The sequence below is a fragment of the Vombatus ursinus genome, unplaced genomic scaffold, assembly GCF_900497805.2.
Source record: "Vombatus ursinus unplaced genomic scaffold, bare-nosed wombat genome assembly UNPS02014775.1, whole genome shotgun sequence".
NCBI classification, from domain to species: Eukaryota; Metazoa; Chordata; class Mammalia; order Diprotodontia; family Vombatidae; genus Vombatus; species Vombatus ursinus.
In genome coordinates this window covers 17,246,192-17,264,687 of record NW_020954553.1, presented here as the reverse complement: position 1 = coordinate 17,264,687, position 18,496 = coordinate 17,246,192, and the positions used below count along the sequence as shown (strand labels likewise).

At 35.4% G+C, this 18,496-nt stretch overlaps 1 protein-coding gene across 1 annotated transcript in view; it reads right to left on the bottom strand.

Annotated features, from left to right (window-relative positions):
• The window catches only part of LOC114044789 (vomeronasal type-1 receptor 1-like), a 59,233-nt gene that overhangs the window by 1,534 nt on the left and 39,203 nt on the right, over positions 1 to 18,496 (bottom strand). The window lies entirely within an intron of this gene.

Sequence of the window (18,496 nt, the reverse complement as noted above, 5' to 3'; positions counted from 1 at the left end):
TATGAGGTGGTACCTCAGAATTATTTTCATTTGCATTTCTTCAATCAATAGTGAGTTAGAGTATTTTTTCATATGACTATAGATAACTTTGATTACTTCATCCGAAAACTGCTCATATCCTTTGATCATTTATAAATTGAGGAATGGCTATTATTTTTATAAATTTGACTCAGTTTTCTATATGTTTGAAAAATGAGACATTTATCTGAAAAATGTGCTTCAACTTTTTAAATTTTTTAATTAATTAATTTATTTTTAGTTTTGAACAATTACTTCCATAAGCTTTTGAGTTTTAAAATTTCTTTCCCTCCCACCCACCCACGCCCTTTCCCAAGATGGCACATAATCTGATATAGGCTCTACATATACATTCTTATTAAATATATTTTCACATTAGTCATGTTATAAAGAAGAATTAGAACCAATAGGAGGAATCACAAGAAAGAAGAAACAAAACAAAACATAAGAAAAATTAGAGCAAATAGTGTGTTTTGATCTGCATTCAAACTCTATAGTTCTTTCTCTGGATGTAGATAGCATTTTCTATCATGAGACTTTTGGAGATGTCTTAGATGCTTGCATTGCTAGGAAGAGCTAAGTCTACCAAAATTAGTCATTGCACAACAAGGTTGTTACTGTGTACAACACTCTCCTTGTTCTGCTCATTTCACTCAGCATCAGTCCATACAAGTCTTTCCAGGTTTTTCTGAAGTTCACTTGCTCATTATTTCTTATAGCACAATAGTATTCTATTACATTCACATACCACAACTTGTTCAGCCATTCCCCAATTGATGGACATCCCCTCAATTTCTGATTCTTGGCCACCACAGAAAGAGCTGCCATAAATATTTTTGAACATGTGGGTCCTTTTCCTATTTGTATGATCTCTTTGAGATATAGCCCTAAAAGCACTATTGTTGGATCAAAGGGTATGCACATTCTTATAGCCCTTTGGGCATAGTTCCAAATTATTCTCCAAAATGGTTGGATCATTTCACAACTCCACCAACAATGCATTAGTATTCCAATTTTTCCACATCTTCTCCAACATTTATCATTTTCCTGTTTTGTCATGTTGGCCAATCTGATAGGTGTGATGTGGTACCTCAGAATTGTTTTGATTTGCATTTCTCTAATCAATAGTGATTTAGGGCATTTTTTCATATGACTATATATGGCTTTAATTTATTTATCTGAGAACTGCCTATTCATATCCTTTGACCATTTTTTAATTAGGGAATGACTTACATGCTTATATATTTGACATAGTTCTCTGTATTTTAGAAATGAGGCCCTTATCAGAGACACTGGTTATAAAATTCTTTCCCTGTTTTGTGCTTTCCTCCTAATCTTGGTTTCATTGGCTTTATTTGTGCAAAACCTTTCCAATTTAATGTAATCAAAATTATCTATTTTGCATTTCATAATGTTCTCTAACACTTGTTTGGTGATAAATTCTTTCCTTCTCCATAAATCTGACAGATAAACTATTCTTTCCTCTCTCAGTTTGCTTATAGTATCAGTCTTTATATCTAAATTGTGTACTCATTTAGACTTTATTTTAGTATTTGGTGTAAGATTTTGGTCTATGACTAGCTTCTGCCATACTCTTTTCCAGTTTTCATAGCAGTTTTTGTCAGATAATTAGTTGTTATCCCAGAAGTTGGAGTCTTTAGGTTTATCAAACAGTAGATTACTATAGTCATTGACAACTGTGTCTTGCTTACCTAATCTATTCCACTGATCCACCACTCCATTTCTTAGCCAATACAAGTAGTTTTGATGTTTGCTGCTTTATAATACAATTTAAGATCTGGTATGGCTAGGCCACCTTCCCCAGCATTCATTTGCTCTCTTGACATTCTGGACCTTTTGTTCTTCCAGATGAATCTTGTTATTATTTTTTTCTCACTCGATAAAATATTTTTTGGTAGTTTGATAGGTATGGCACTGAATAAGTAAATTAACTTATGTAGAATTGTCATTTTTATTATATTAAGTTGGTCTACCCATGAGCAACTGATGTTTTTCTAATTACTTAGATCTGACTTTATTTGTATGAAAAGTGTTTTGTAATTGTGTTTATATAGTTCCTGAGTTTGTTTTGGCAGGTAGACTTCTCAATATTTTATAACGTCTACAGTAACTTTAAATGGAATTTCTTTTTCCATCTCTTGCTTTTGGGCATTGTTGTTAATATATAGAAATGCTAATGATTCATGTGGGTTTATTTTATAACCTGCAACTTTGCTAACATTGTTTATTATTTCAAGTAGTTTTGTGCTTGATTCTCTAGGATTCTGTAAGTGTATCATCATATCATTTGTAAAGAGTGAGAGCTTTGTTTCTTCATTGCCTATTTTAATACCTTCTTTTGCTTTTTCTTCTCTTCTGCTGAAACTAAAATTTCTAGTACCATATTGAATAAGAGTGGTATTAATGTACATTCTTGTTTCACCCCCAATCTTATTGGAAATGCTTCCAGCTTGTCCACATTGCATATAATGCTTGCTGAAAGTTTTAGGTAGATGCTACTTATCAATTTAAGGAAAAATCCATTTATTCCTAAGCTCTCTAGTGTTTTTAATAGGAATGGGTGTTGTATTTTGTCAAAAGCTTTTTCTGCTTCTATTCAGATAATCATGCAGTTTCTGTTCATTTTGTTGCAGATATGATCAATTATGTTCATAGTTTTCCTAATATTGAACCAGCCCTGCATTTCTGGTATAAATCCTACATGGTCATAGTGTATTATTCTTGTGATAAATTGCTGTAATCTATTTGCTAATAGTTTATTTAAGATTTTTGCACTTACATTCATTAGGGAAATTGTTCTATAATTTTCTTTCTTTGTTTTGACTCTTCCCCGTATAGATATTAGTACTATATTTGTATCATAAAAAAAATTGGTAAGACTCTATCTTTGCCTGTTTTCCCAAATAGTCTATATAGTATTGGAATTAATTATTCTTTAAATGTTTGATAGAATTTGGTTATAAATCCATCTGGCCCTGGAGATTTTTTCTAGGGAGTTCATTGATGGCTTGTTCAATTTCTTTTTCTGAGATGAGGTTATTTAAGTATTTTACTTCCTCTTCTGTTATTCTGGGCAATGCATATTTTTGTAAATATTCATCCATTTCACTAAGATTGTCAAATTTATTGGCATACAGTTGGGCAAAATAGTTCCTAATTATTGTTTTAATTTCCTATTCCTTGGTGGTCAATTCACCCTTTTCAATTTTGATACTGGTAATTTGGTTATCTTCTTTCTTTGTTTTTTTAATTAAATTAACCAAAGGTTTATCTATTTTATTTTTTTCCCCAAAACCAGCTCTTAGTATTATTTACTAGTTCAATAGTTTTCTTAATTTCAATTCTATTAATCTCTCCTTTGATTTTCAATATTTCTAATTTGGTATTTAATTGAATATTTTTAATTTGTTTTTTTTTTCTAGCTTTTTTAGTTGCACGCCCAATTTATTGATCTCCTCTTTCTTTTTTATTCATGTAGGCATTTAGAGATGCAAAACTTTCTCTAAGAACTGCTTTTGCTGCGTCCCATAAATTTTGGTGTGTTGTCTCATTATTTTCATGCTCTTGAATGAAGTTATTGATTGTTTCTATGATTTGTTGTATGACCCATTCATTCTTTAGGATTAGATTATTTAGTTTCCAGTTAAGTTTAGTCTATCTTTCCATGGCCCTTTATTACATATAATTTTTATTGCATCATGATCTGAAAAGGATGCATTTAATATTTCTGCTTTTCTGCATTGGATGGTGAAGTTTTTATGCCCTAGTACATGGTCCATTTTTGTGTAAGTGCCATGTACCACCAAGAAAAAAAACTATTTTCCTTTCTATCCCCATTCAGTTTTCTCCCAAGGTCTATATCTAACTTTTCTAAAATTCTATTTACCTCCTTAACTTCTTTCTTGTTTATTTTGTGGTTAGATTTATCTAGTTCAGAGAGGGGGAGGTTGAGGTCCCCCACTAGTATAGTTTTGCTGTCTATTTCTTCCTATAACTCCTTGAAATTCTCACCTAAGAATCTGGATGCTATACCACTTGGAGCAAATATATTTAGTAATGATATTACTTCATTGTCTACGATGCCATTTAGCAGGATGTAGTTTCCTTCCTTATCTCTTTTAATAAGATCTATTTTTGATTTTGCTTTGTCTGAGATCAGGATTACTACCCCTGATTTTTTTTTTTACTTCAGCTGAAGCATAATATATTCTACTCTAGCCTTTTGCCTTTACTCTGTGTCTTCCTGTTTCAAATGTGTTTCTTGTAAACAACATATTATATCACTCACTAGTGTTTTGCTTTTGACTACCACCTCCCTCAGTCTGTCGTCCCTTCTATTAGCACCCTCCCTTTTCTTTCCCTTTACTCTTGCTACTTCTTTCCTCCCTTTTATCCTCCCTCCCTTTTCTTTCCCTTTCCCCTCCTACTTCCTATAGGGTAAATTGGATGTCTATATCTAACTGATTGTGTTATTCCCTCTTTGAACCAAATCAGATGAGAATAAGGTTCAAACAATGCTCATCTCCTTTCCTTCTTTCCCTGTACTGTAATAGGTTTTTGTGCCTTTTCATGTAATTTGGTCTGCCTTCTCCTTTTCTTTTCTCCTGGTATAATCCCTTAATTAGATCCACTTAGTTCACTTGCTTAGATCCACTTAATCCACTTAATTAGATTGTTTATCATTACAACAGAGTCAACTTGTACCCACCCCCTCTGTCTATGTATACCCCTTTAAAATGGTATAATAACAATACAGTTCTCAAGAGTTACAAGTGTCATCTTCTCTTGTAGGGATGTAAACAGTTTGCCCTTACTAATAATATGTTTTTTTCCTTTCCTGTTTTCCTTTTTATGTCTCTCTTGAGTCTTATATTTGAAGATCAAATTTCCCATTGAGCTCTGGTCTTTTCATCAGGTATATTTGGAAATCCCCTATTTCATTGAATGTCCATCTCCTCTACTGAAAGATTATGCTCAGTTTCAGTGGGTAGTTGATCCTTGGTTGTAATCCAGGCTCCTTTGCCTTACACAATATCATATTCCACTCCCTTTAATATAGAAGCTGCAAGGTCCTGTGTAATCCTGGCTGTGGTTCTATGATATTTAAATTGTTTCATTCTGGCTACTTGCAGTATTTTATCTTTGTCCTGTTAATTTTGGAATATGGCTACTATATTCCTTGGAGTTTTCAATTTGGGATCTTTCAGAAGTTGATCTGTAGATTCTTTTGATGGCTATTTTACCCTCTGGTTCTAGGACCTCAGGACAGTTTTCTTTAATCATTTCCTGAAAGATGCTGTCCAGGCTCTTTTTTTTTAATCATGTTTTTCAGGTAGAACAATAAATTTTAAATTGTCTCTCTTGGATGTATTTTCCAGATTGGTTGTTGGTTTTTTTTTTTTAACCAATGAGGTATTTTATGTTTTCATCTATTTTTTCATTCTTTGTCTGTTTGACTGATTATCACTCTCTCATAAAGTCATTAGCTTCCATTTGTCTAATTCTAGTTTTTAACTAGATTTTGTATTTCCTTTTTCATTTGGCTCATTTTACTTGTTTAAAGAGTTCTTATCCTCATTGAGTTTCTGTGCCTCCTTTTCCATTTGGCCAATTCTACTTTTTAAGGAGTTGTTTTCTTCAGTGTGCTTATTAAGAACTTGTTTTCTACAGCTAATTTTTGCCCCTCCTTTTCCAAGCTATTGACTCTCTTGCATACCTCTCATTTCTTTTCCCAATTTTCTTCTACCTCTCTCATCTGACTTTTAAATCTTTCTTGAGCTCTTCCAGGAAGGCTTTTTAGGCTTCAGACCAGTTTTTATTCCCTTTTGAGGTTTCAGATGTGGGTATATTGACAATGTTGTCCTCTTCTGAATTTCTGCCTTGATCTTCCCTGTCCTCATAATAAGAATCTATGGTCATTGTCTCCTTCTTTTTGCTTATGGTGTGTGCTTATATCCTGACTTAAAAAAAATTGAGCTCTCCTGCTGGAGAGCAGAGGGCACTGACCCAAGCTTCTTGTGCTGGGAGCACGGAGCCTGGTCACTGGCTTTGTGTGCTGGGGGTCAGGTGCTGGCAGTTGGAGGCTGTAAGGTTCTGGCAGTTTACCTGGTGTTGGGCTGGAATCAGCAACACTGGAACTCTAAGGGTAGGGGTGGGGAGCCTCGCTCCTGGAAGATGCCTTCTTACCCAGGTATTGTACTCCTTTCTTTGGCTCCTGCTCACCTTGTATAGGCAAGTTTTGCTGCTGGAGGATGTCTTTCAGCCTGTAGCTTTACTTCTTGGAGTTGTGTTTTCCAGAGTTTCGTTGAGGCACCAGGAGACTTGGTTCTTACTCCACCATCTTGTCTCCCAGAAGAGGAACCCATTTTTTTTCACATTTATGATTGCTAACTATATTTCCCTCCATCCTATCCCCTCCTTGTTTATTCTATTCTCTCTCTCCTTTCACCTGTCACTCCTCAAAAGTGTTTTGCTTCTCACTACACCTCCCCCCAATCTGCTCTCCATTTTATCATCCCCTACCTCCTTCCCCTCCTACTTTACTGTAGGGTAAGATAGATTTCTATACCCAATTGAGGGTGTATGTTTTTCCCTCTTTTGAGTCAATCCTGATGAGTCTAAGTTCGCTCACTTCCCCTTACCTCCTCCTTCTTCCCTTCCACTATAAGAACTTTTTCTTACCTCTTTCATGTGATATAACATCCCATTCTACCTCTGCCTTTCTCTTTCTCCCAGTACATTCCTCTCTCACTCCTTAACTTTACTTTTTAGATATCATCCCATCATATTCAACTCACACCTATACCCTCTGTCTATATATATTCCTTCTGACTACCCCAAATAAAGAAAAAGGTATGATGAGTTACAAATATCATCATCCCATGTAGGAATGTAAATAATTTAACCCTTACAATTCCCTTTTACTATCTGCCTTTTTATGCTTCTCTTGAGTCTTCTATTTGAAAGTAAAAGAAAAAAAAAGAAAAAAGAAAGTAAAATTTTATATTCTGCTCTGGTCTTTTCATCAACAATGTTTGACAGACCTCTACCTCACTGAATATCCATTTTTCCTCTGAAGGCTTATACTCAGTTTTGCTGGGTAGGTAATTCTTGGTTGTAATCCTGGCTCCTTTGCCCTCTGGAATATCATATTCCAAATCCTCCAATCCTTTAATGTAGAAGCTGACTTTTAAAAAAAAAATTTTGTAAGGCTCTTCTCCCAGGGTGGCAGGCACACTATCCCAACCTTCAGGGATTTTGTGCAGCTGTTTTCAGAGATACTTCTAGTGTTCTGTAAGTTTTCAGTTCTTCCAAAGTGGTATGATCTAAGGTATTTACTATTCTCCTGGCCTGTGCTCTGGTCTGTGAGAGACCACAAGCACCCTTTTTTTGACCTGGAACTGTGAGGAGGGTCCCCCCCTTGACTGTGCCACCAAGATCTGCTATGCAAGTGTTCTTCCTTGCCTTGGAACTGCCACCCAGGACTGCAATGCATATTTGAGTATGGGCAAACAACAGAGTCCTGCCTCAGTGCTAGCAAAAAGAACTCTGGACTTCCACTTCTGGGAGCCAAGATGGCAGAGTAGTCCCTCTTACCCTCCCCTATCAACCTCTGAAAACCCAGAAAATATCACCCCAGGAAAAACCCTGGAACAGCTGAGCCAGAAGAAAGATGGGGAGTAGCAGTACAGTAACCCAGGTAGCTTGAGGGGTTAACAGGAAAGGTACCTATTACCCTGGGGGAAGGGGAGCAATATGGAATGGGAGGCATACCAGTCAGCTAGTGTAAAGACCCACTTTAGCAGACCAGGAGGAGATTCTGGTGCCTCAGCATTCTACAGCAAATGGGTCTCCCAGTGCCTCAGCAAAAATAAGGGAAGCAGCTCTACAAGGGCCCTAGGCGGATAAACACCTTGCAGCATTCATCTAAAAGGAGCTGAAGAAAGCAACCTAGAGTAGCCAGAAAGTTCCAGACTTGCTGATTGCAGTCCAAAACCAGATAAGCTGTCAGAACTCTACAGCCTCCAATGGCCAACCAGGAGGAGATCCTGAAGCCCAGGTGGTACAGCAGGCAAACACCAACAGCTGGACTTCTGAGTGCCTCAGTGAGGGTGGGGGAACCAGTGGAAACCAGCTCAGAAAACCATCAGGTGCCTCGGCATTCTACAGCAAAGGAGTCTCCCAGTGCCTCCGCAGAACTAAGGGAGGCAGTACTGCAAGGGGCCCCAGGCAGATAAACACTCTGCAGCACCCATCTAAAAGGAGCTGAAGAAAGCTAAAGGAAAGGAAAAGCAGGCAACCTAGAATTGCCTGAAAGTTCAAGCCTTGCTGATTCCAGCCCAACACCAGGTAAGTCGCCAGAAGCCTACAACCTCCAATTGCCAACATAAGAGGCCCCAGCACACAAAGCCAGTGACCAAGACCTAGGCTCCCAACACAAGAAGCTTGGGTCAGTGCCCTCTGCTCCCCAGCAGGAGAGCTCAATCTCTTTAAAGGCTGGGGAATAAAGAAACACCATGAGTAAAAAGAAACATACTGTAGATTCATATTGTAAGAGTGAAGATCAAGAGAGAAATTCTGAAGAGGACAACAATGCCAACAAACCCACATCTGCAACATCAAAAGGGAATATGAACTGGTCTGAAGCCCCAAAAGCCTTCTTAGAAGAGATCAAGAAGGATTTTAAAAGTCAAGTGAGAGAGGTAGAAGAGTCCTTAAAAAAGACAATTGTCCAATTAGAAAAAAGTACACTGGAGAAAACAAGTCCCTTAAAAATACAATTGGCCAATTGGAGAAGGAAGTACAAAGACTAACAGAAGAAAACAATTTGTTAAAAATTAGAATTGGACAAATGGAAACTAATGACTCTATGAGAGAGCAAGAATCAGTCAAACAAACGAACAAAAAAATGAAAAAATAGATGAAAATGTAAAATATGTCATGGGTAAAACAACTGACCTGGAAAATAGATTGAGGAGAGACAATTTAAAAATTATTGGTCTACCTGAAAGTCATGATGAAAAAAAGAGCCTGGACAGTTTCTTTCAGGAAATCATAAAGGAAAACTGCCCTGAAATCCTAGAACCGGAAGGTAAAATAACCATAGAAAGAATCCACTGCTCACCACCTGAAAGAGATCCCAAATTGAAAATGCCAAGGAATATAATAGCCAAATTCCAAAATTACCAGATCAAAGAGAAAATACTGCAAGCGGCCAGAAAGAAACAACTTACATGTCATGGAACTGCAGTCAGCATTACACAGGACCTTGCAGCTCCTACATCAGAAGACCATAGGGCAGGGAACATGATATTCCATAAGGCAAAGGAGCTTGAATTGCAGCCAAGGATCAACTACCCAGCGAAAATGAGCATGATCTTTCAGGGGAGGAGATGGATATTCAATGAAATAGGGGACTTCTAAACATTCCTGATAAAAAGACCAGAGCTCAACAAAAAATTTGATCTTCAAGTACAAGATTCAAGAGAGACATAAAAAGGTAAATGGGACAGAAAGATACAATATGTTGCTAGTAAGTGCAAATTGTTTACATCCCTAGAAGGGAAGATGACACTTGCAACTCTTGGGAACTGTATTGTTATTATACCATGTTAAAGCAGTATACATAAAGGGAGTAGATATAAGTTGACTCTGATGTAATGTTAAAAAAAAAAATCTAAGCAAGTGGGTTAAATTGATCCAAGTAATTGGATTAGTCAGATCTAAGAAAATGTACTGAGAAAGGAGGAAGCAGACAAGGGTAAATTACATTACAGAAAAAGACACAAAAGCCTATTACAGCACAGGGAAAGAAGGGAGTGGGATGAGCATTCTTTGAACTTCACTCTCATCAGATTTGGCTCAAGAAGGGAATAACATAATCAGTTAGGTATAGAAATCTAACTTGCCCTATAGGCAGTGGGAGGGAAAAGGGGAAAGAAAAGGGAGGGGGAATAGAGGGGAGAGAAGAAGCAGTAAGGGTAAAGGGGAAGAAAAGGGAAAGGGCTAATAGAAGGGAAGAGGGACTGAAGGAGGTGGTGGTCAAAAGGAAAACACTAGTGAGTGGGGGAAAGGAGAAAGGAGAAAGAAAAGCATAAACAGAGGGTAAAAAGGATGGAGAAAAAGATACAGATAGTAATCATAACTGTGAATGTGAATGGGATGAACTGTCCCATAAAATGGAAGCAGATAGCAGAATGGATTAAAAACCATAATCCTACAATATGTCGTTTACAGGAAACACATTTGAAAAAGAATGACACATACAGGGTAAAAGTAAAAGGCTGGAGCAGAATATATTATGCTTTAGCTGGAGTAAAAAAAGCAGGGGTAGCAATCCTGATCTCAGACAAAGGAAAAGCAAAAATAGATCACATCAAAAGAGATAAGAAAAGAAACTACACCCTGCTAAAAGGCACCATAGACAATAAAGTAATATCATTACTAAACATATATGCACCAAATGGTATAGCATCCAAATTCTTAGAGAAGTTCAGGGAGTTACAGGAAGAAATAGACAGCAAAACTCTGCTAGTGGTGGACTTCAACCTCCCCCTCTCTGAACTAGATAAATCTAACCACAAAATAAATAAGAGAGAAGTTAAGGAGATGAATAGAACATTAGCAAAATTAGGTATAATAGACCTCTGGAGAAAACTGAGTGGGGATAGAAAGGAATATACTTTTTTCTCAGTGGTACATGGCACATACACAAAAATTAACCATGTACTAAAGCATGGAAACCTCACAATCCAATGCAGAAAGGCAGAAATATTAAATGCATCCTTTTCAAATCATGATGCAATAAAAATTATATGTAATAAAGGACCATGGAAAGATAGACTAAAAAATAATTGGAAGCTAAATAATCTCATCCTAAAAAAATGATTGGGTCAAACAACAAATCACAGAAACAATCACTAATTTCATCTAAGAGAATGACAATAATGAGACAACATACCAAAACTTATGGGATGCAGCAAAAGCAGTTCTTAGGGGAAGTTTTATATCTCTAAATGCTTACATACATAAAATAGAAAAAGAGGAGATCAATGAATTGAGCAAATTAAAAATCCTCAATTAAACACTAAATTAGAAATATTGAAAACCAAAGGAAAAATTAATAAAATTGAAATTAAGAAAACTATTGAACTAATAAATAAAGTTAAGAGCTGATTTTATGAAAAAAAACAATAAAATAGATAAACTTTTGGTTAATTTAATTAACAAAAAGAAAGAAGAAAACCAAATTACTAGTATCAGGAATGAAGAGGGTGAATCTACTGCCAAGGAAGAGGAAATTAAAACAATAATTAGGAATTATTTTGCCCAACTATATGCCAACAAATTTGACAATCTTAGTGAAATGGATGAATATTTACAAAAATATAAATTGCCTCGATTTAACAGAAGAGGAAGTAAAATACTTAAATAATCCCATCTCAGAAAAAGAAATTGAACAAGCCATTGACAAACTCCTTAGGAAAAAAATTTCCAAGGTCAGATGGATTTATATGTGAATTCTATCAAACATTTAAAGAACAATTAATTCCAATACTATACAGACTATTTGGGAAAATAGGTGAAGAAGGAGTCTCACCAAATTCTTTTTATGATACAAATATGGTGCTGATACCTAAACCATAAAGAGTCAAAAACAGAGAAAGAAAATTATAAACCAATTTCTCTAATGAATATAGATGCAAAAATTTTAAACAAAATATTAGCAAATAGATTACAGCAACTTATTACAAAAATAATCCACTATGACATGTAGGATTTATACCAGGAATGCAGGGCTGGTTCAATATTAGGAAAACTATCAGCATAATTGATCATATCAACAAAAAAACTAACAGAAATCTCGTGATCATCTCAATAGATGCAGAAAAAGCTTTTGACAAAATACAACACCCATTCCTATTAAAAACACTAGAAAGCATAGGTATAAATGGAGTCTTCCTAAAAATAATAAATAGCATCTATCTAAAATCTTCAGCAAGCATAATATGTAATGAGGACAAGCTAGAAGCATTTCCAATAAGATCGGGGGTGAAACAAGGATGTCCATTATCACCACTGTTATTCAACATCGTACTGGAAACATTAGCTTTAGCAATAAGAGAAGAAAAAGACATTGAAGGCATTAGAACAGGCAAAGAAGAAACAAAGCTATCACTCTTTGCAGATGACATGATGATATACTTAGAGAATCCTAGAGAATCAAGCAAAAACTACTTGAAATAATAAACAACTTTAGCAAAGTTGCAGGTTATAAAATAAACCCACATAAGTCATTGGCATTTCTATATATTACCAACAAAGCCCAACAGCAAGAGATAGAAAGAGAAATTTCATTTAAACTTACTGTAGTCATTATAAAATATTTAGGAATCTACCTCCCCAAACGAACCCAGGAATGCTAAGAACACAATTACAAAACACTTTTCACACAAATGAAGTCAGATCTAAAAAACTGGAAAAACATTAATTATTCATGGGTAGGTCAAACTAATATAATAAAAATGACAATTCTACCTAAGCTAATTTACTTATTCAGTGCCACACCAATCGGATTACCAAAAAATTATTTTATAGGGTTAGAAAAAATAATGATAATATTCATTTGGAAGAACAAAAGGTCTAGAATATCAAGGAAATTAATGAAAAGAAATGCAGGAGAAGGTGGCCTAGCAATTCCAGATCTTAAATTGTACCGTAAAGCAGCAATCATCAAAACTGCTTGTTACTAGCTAAGAAATAGAGTGATGAATCAGTGGAATAGGTTAAATATGCAAGACACCGTAGTCAATGACTGTAGTAATTTGTTATTTGATAAACCCAAAGACCCCAGTTTCTGGGATAAGAACCCACTCTTTGAAAAAAAAAACTGCTGGGAAAACCAGAAAAGAGTGTGGCTGAAACTAGGCATAGATCAAAATCTCACACCATATACCAAAATAAAATCAAAATGGGTTCATGATGTAGATATAAAGGCTGATACTATAAGCAAACTGGGAGAGCAAGGAAGAGTTTACCTATCAGATCTATGGAGAACAGAAGAATTCATGATCAAACAGGAGATAGAAAACATTACAAAAAGCAAAATGGATAATTTTTAGTACATTAAATTGAATAGTTTTTGCACAAACAAAGCCAATGCAACTAAGATTAGAAGGAAGGTAGAAAATTGGGAAAGAATTTTTACAACCAGTCTCTCTGATAAGGGCCTCATTTCTAAAATATATAATTAAGTCAAATTTATAAGAATACAAGCCATTCCCCAATTGGTAAATGGTCAAAGGATATAAATAGACAGTTCTCAGATGAAGAAATTAAAGCCATCTATAGTCATATGAAAAAATGCTCTAAATCACTATCGATTAGAGAAATACAAATCAAAACAACTCAGAGGTACCACTTCACACCTATCAGATTGGCCAACATGACAAAACAGGAAAATGATAAATGTTGGAGAAGATGTGGGAAAATTGGAACACTAATACATGGTGGAGTTGTGAAATGATCCGACCATTTTGGAGAGCAATTTGGAACTATGCCCAAAGAGCTATAAAAATGTGCATACCATTTGACCCTGCAATAGCACTTCTAGGGCTATATCCCAAAGAGATCATACAAATGGAAAAAGGACCCACATGTACAAAAATATTCATAGCAGCTCTTTGTGTGGTGGCAAAGAATTGGAAATCGAGAGGATGCCTATCAATTGGGGAATGGCTGAGCAAGTTGTGGTATATGAATGTAATGGAATACTATCATGCTATAAGACATGATGAGCCGGTTGACTTCAGAAAAACCTGGAAAGACTTGTATGGTCTGATGCTGAGTGAAGTGAGCAGAACCAAGAGAAAGTTGTACACAATAACAGCCATGTTGTGCGATGACTAATATTGATAAACTTAACTCTTCCTGTCAATACAAGGATCTAAGACATCTCCTGAGGCCTTGTGATGGAAAATGCTATCCACATCCAAAGAAAGAACTATGGAAGTTGAATTGCTGTTTTTTTCTCTTCTGTTGAGTTTTGTTTCCTCTTTCTGATGGTTCCTCCTATTGGTTTTAATTTTTACTTATAACATCACTAATGTGAAAATACGTTTAATAGGAATGTAAATGTATAGCCTATATCAGATTGTGCGCCATCTAGGGGAGGCTGGTGGGGAGGAAGAGAGAGAAAAATTTTAAACTCAAAAGCAATATGGAAATGATTATTGATAAATCAAAATAAGTTAATAAAAAAAGAAAAAAAAAGATTGTTTACATAAGGAACTCTAGAAATTCAACTAAATAGGCAACTGAAACAAGGGTATTAGGCCTCTTAATCACTTGTTCTTAAAAGGCCAGTGAGCTCTATCCATGGGAATATAGTTGGAGTAAAAAAATGAAAAAAAATCATAAAAGTAAAAGGATTTTAATGCCATAAATTGAAATTAGGTGTTTTAATGAACAAAATTAATATAATAAAAATCATAAGATTAAATGTTAGCTTAAAAAAAACTTCTCAGGAAATTTCTCTGATAAATGCCTTCTATTTAAGCTTTATATGAAGTCATAGAAGTACTAAAGAAAAAATGCCAGTTCCTTTTAAGAAATAGTCAAAGTCAATGGAAAGGAAATTTTCAGTAAAAGAAATGTATGCTATTAACACCATATAAAAGTGCTACATTTCGTTAATAATAAGAAATTGCAAATTAATATAACTTTGGAGTTTTACCTCATACCCATTTGATGACAATGATGGAAATATAAAGGGAAAATGAACATTTTTGAGTAGCTCTAGGCAGACAGGTGTGCTAATGGATTTTTAATTTGGATGCAAACTGCTCTAACCAATGTGGAAGCACATTAACAAAAACTTTTTTAAATTTTCTCTAGAATTATTAAGAAATACCATTTTCCTGTCTACCACCATTTCCAGACTTTCCCTTTAAGAAAATGGTAAGCACAAAATATAGTGCCTTCTTCTGAAGTTGAAAAAGGGTGATAACCAGACTTAACTCTTGTGTGGAAGTGATTCTTGCTTTCCTACCTACCTGGAGTGATTGTAAGGAAGTACTTTGTGTTTTGAAATTCAGGGTTAAAGAATTGACCTCAGGGAAGTATTATTTTCATTTCCTTAAGGAGAGAAGTCCAGAAAGAAACTGAGTAGTTCTGGAATGTTAATTCAGAACTATATTTAACATATTGCTAGATTTTCCTTGAGGGAGAGTCCTATAAATGTTCCTTCTAATCAACTTGAGTATAGGATCGTGTTGAAGGCACATGAGGCTATGCCACTTTGGATATCTATCTCTCCATCCTGGAAATGGCTTGGTTATAGATTATTAATTTAATTAAAATATTTGATAAAAATAAAAGAATAGCTACTAAAAATTCTGTATAAACTTGGAGAGACTTCTCAGGGTTATGTTTCCACTGATCTGCTATTGCTATTATGCTGTATAATATGTGTATAAATGACTTGGGCAAAGGCATTGATGCTTATCAAATTTGTATGAAGCAAGGCTTGGAGGTATAGTTATATTAGTGTTAGATCACTGAGATAAATGTAATTATATGAGATTTAATGAAATAAATGTAATATTTAATATTGGATTTCCAAAAAAAATGTTTCATGGGTACAAATTGAAGTAGAAATTATGACAATTTTATTAGAGAAAAAAATAGAATTTCAATTGGCTACAATCTCAATATTTATATGTGACAGAGAACCTAAAATTCCAATATGGTCTTTTGTTATATTGAAATTGATACAGGGAACAGGTGGATAAAGTTGATATTCCCATATTTTTTCCTGGTAAGACTGCATATGCACTAATGTTTAGGTTCTTAGTTCCTCATTTTAGGAGTAACTTGCATAAGTTAGAGGGTCCATGGATGAGAAAGACCAGAATGGCAAAGGGACCCAACTCTGCTACAAGAGAATTAGTTGAAAGACCTGGAAATGTTTAGTCTGGGGAAGAATAGACAGATGGAGAGCATAAGAGATTTCAAATACTTTGATGTTTTCTTGTGTAAGAGAACTTACGTCAAATATCTGTGATTCTAGTGGACCAACCAAGAATGAATGGTGAAAATGGTAAAGATACAATTGAGGGGTTATTGTAAGAAAAATTCCCCCCATCCCAACCCAAAAATAGAGCTATCCAAAAATGGAATGGCTTGCCTTGGGAAGTAGCAGATTCCCTCTCACTGGAAATGTTTAAATTATGTCTGGATGACTACTTGTCAGTTATTTCTAAAGAAAATTCTCTTTTAGTATCCTTCTGATTTTGAAATTATTTGATTCTGTAAGGCTACCAAGTAGCTATAAATACAAGGTGCTATCCTAGCTATGACATGATTAGGCAGCAGAGCTATGAATCTATAAAGGTCTGTGTAATGAGTTTTTCAAGCAGTACACAGCAATAGTGAAGAAAAAGAACTATCTGGTGCCTGCCTGACCTGACCTGAGCAGATGCTCAAGGATTCAGAAATATTACACTGTTGTAACCATTTTACTAGTTAAAATCATAATAGAAACACACACTTCTTCTAATCCTTTGGGATTTTATTTCTTTGTAGAACAGGTGTTGACAATGATTTTATTTTTTCATTTATACTTTTGTCCAATCAAATGTTTTTTAATGATTTCATGACAATGCTTACCTGGGATACAGGTACTATGGAAATATCTAAAGATCTCAACTCAAATAGCAATTACAGATTTTATATTTCACAGAGTGATTGAGAATTGAGAAACATGAGGTTACTTTATAGATAATGTCCTCCACAGATGTATTTTAGAGAGGATTTTTTTTTTGGGATAGGTTGACCTAGATTTCCTCTGAGGTCTCTTTCATTTCCAATATTCTATAATGACAGCAAAGAATCATTGAGAATAGAAATGAGGAAAAAAATCAAATAGAAGTAACATGTTCACCAGACAATTGGCATTTCACTGGTTCTCTTCTCCAGAAGTGTCCCTGGCTTTGGGAATAAAAGAGATGAAAGATAACTAAATTTCCTATTCGTAGTATGTAGACCATTTAAGCTGTCAATTAACCTGTCCCATTAGTTGGGAACAAAGAATAGATTAAAAAGACTTGACGCCTGACATTCAATGTGGCCAGCTCCAGGAAGGCCATCCAAGATCTTAATTTAGAAGCTCACTCTCCAAAGAGCACTTTGGAGTATTCCTTCCCTCCACTATAAATACTCATTCCTGCTGGATCACATTCTTCCCTCCAGCAGGAGCACACTTACCTGCTGAAGCACCCCATTTCTGCTAAATGGACCCATGTCTTAGTGCTCTCCAAACACAGTGCTGCCTTTATACTCTATGTTATACTATGTTAGTATGTATGTTACTATATTTATACTCTGTTATACTCTACGTTAGTATGTATGACTGAATTGGATATTGTGTTCCCTTCTCCTCTTTCCCCTTCTCCTTTTTCCCCATTGTTTGCAATAAAGTTTTGCATTGAACTGACTCCAACTGTTTTACATATTACCTTCAACACCCCATCTCATTAAGGGGTTGTTTTCTCTGACATCTCTGGCTGGCCTGCTGGCTTTTCCTTAGACATAAACTGGGTACCCAGAAAAGGACTTAACCTTCTGACATTGAGGAAGTCTGACACTATGAGCCCAGTTGTAGAAAGCAAAGATCAATAGGGGAACCTTCCATTCTCTCAGGAGGGACTCCCTGATGGCAGAGGACTGTCTCAAAACAGTATATTTGGTACTTTCTTATGCACAAGCTTTTTCACCCAATTTAATATAAGCTCCTTGATGGCATACATGGTTTTCTCTTTGTTCTTGTATTCCCAGTAACTACCAAAATGCCACAGTCATATCACACATCCCTCAATGTTTGTCGAATCTGTAAGTAAAGAACTTTAGAGTTAGATGAGGAAAGGATATCAGGCCACCCTAAAGGGTCCATATATATATAAATAAAAGACATAAGGGCCAGGAACCTTGTTGGGATCTGGGCAAGGTGATGAAAGAGGCAGAAGCTATTGTGAATAAAGAAGAGATGAGAGGAGTAGAGGCTAACAAAGAACATAGACCCAGTAGAGGAAAATGGAAATCTCATGTGCACCAACTAGAGAAGGAAGAAAAAGAGACTTCAATAAGAAAATACCCTCCCATCCTTTGGAGAAAGAACAAAATACCAGAACTTCATTATTGGTCTTTTTCTGGATCCCTTTACTTTCCCAGGATTCCCCAGATTAGAGTGACTCAAAGGAAAGAAAAATATTCTGTGGCCTGGACATAAGATATACTCACCAGGTTTGTCTCTGTTGCTGAGATGAATGGCAGCTTTATGATAATCAATGTGTGTATGTTCATGTATTAGTATGTGTATACATATATATACTGCCTGTATGTGACCATGTGTTCATAAGAAAAGCATAACTATGACTCTTTTATAGGAAGAAGATTGTCT